The sequence below is a fragment of the Schistocerca americana genome, chromosome 2, assembly GCF_021461395.2.
Source record: "Schistocerca americana isolate TAMUIC-IGC-003095 chromosome 2, iqSchAmer2.1, whole genome shotgun sequence".
Classification (NCBI taxonomy): Eukaryota; Metazoa; Arthropoda; class Insecta; order Orthoptera; family Acrididae; genus Schistocerca; species Schistocerca americana.
Genome location: NC_060120.1, coordinates 360914210 through 360915255, shown reverse-complemented (window position 1 = coordinate 360915255; position 1046 = coordinate 360914210). Strand labels below are relative to the sequence as shown.

Genomic DNA, 1046 nt, shown 5'->3' with positions numbered 1-1046 from the left:
TGCGGTGCAGTTACATCATGTACTACATTAATTTGAAGGGTAATGACGTTCATTTGCTGGGTGTGCCAGTGGGGTTATGTAGCGGTAAGGAAATATAGCCCTGTACTGAAAGATACGTTTTTGGTGTTTACCTAAAGTAAGTTGTTTGCTTAAATTATTCCAGCAGTAGACATTATTTCATAAAGATCACAAAAGAATTCGTATTTTGTTACCAAATACAGTAATTAAACAAATAAAGAATAAGTACTTTTTCTTTTTGCAATCTTGCCTCAACTTTTCCCTTTCGATTTGCTGCGTCACTCCGTTTCACGCCGGTAAGTTTGGGGTTTGACTGCTGACGGTATTCTTTTACATTAAATCTAGATTGATAGTGAGATGTATATTTAAGGGCAAAAACGAAGGGAGGATATATTACATATGGTCCACACTTGAGAAGGTTAGAGGAGTAGATGTGACTACAGAAGTATGCGTTATATCAATTTTGTTAAAGCAGGGTCTGATGTGTCCTTAAGAAGGTTGCAAAATGGCAAATCATAATTCTAGTGTCCAATCATACGAGTGAATAAACGAATATATGTATTCCTGACTTTCGAAGATACGTTTATATATCCTTCATCCATTTTAATAATGATTCTCCGGACCGCCACAACCTCTTGGAAAACAAGAAAAAAGACATTAGAACACATATTGATAATCTTACACTAAAAACATCTTACATAACTGTTTATATACATTGTAGCTGGACAGCAGGAAGCGTGGCACTGCTGGTGTAGTGGTATCATTCAAGATTCCCATTCTTGCGACCCGGGTTCGATTCCCGGGCAGTGCACTTATTTTTAACTTTGTATAGCTATTCTTCATTGACTAAATTTATTGCCAGTGACTGTTTTTTAGATATGCCGATGTAATTAGCAGGTACTGAAGTGCCTAATGTAAAATTTACGTACCTACGATATTTAAATGAACTTCAATAAAAATTAACGTTCTCATAATTTTGACGAAACTGTAAGAAGAGTATATACGAATTCTATTGATACAAATCTGAA

General features: G+C 35.4%; 1 non-coding gene across 1 annotated transcript; it reads left to right on the top strand.

The window, feature by feature from the left end:
* Positions 1 to 758: 758 nt before the first annotated feature.
* On the top strand, positions 759 to 829 carry Trnag-ccc. Its single transcript has one exon. It is a non-coding gene; the product is annotated as a tRNA-Gly (tRNA).
* The last annotated feature ends 217 nt before the right edge of the window (positions 830 to 1046 follow it).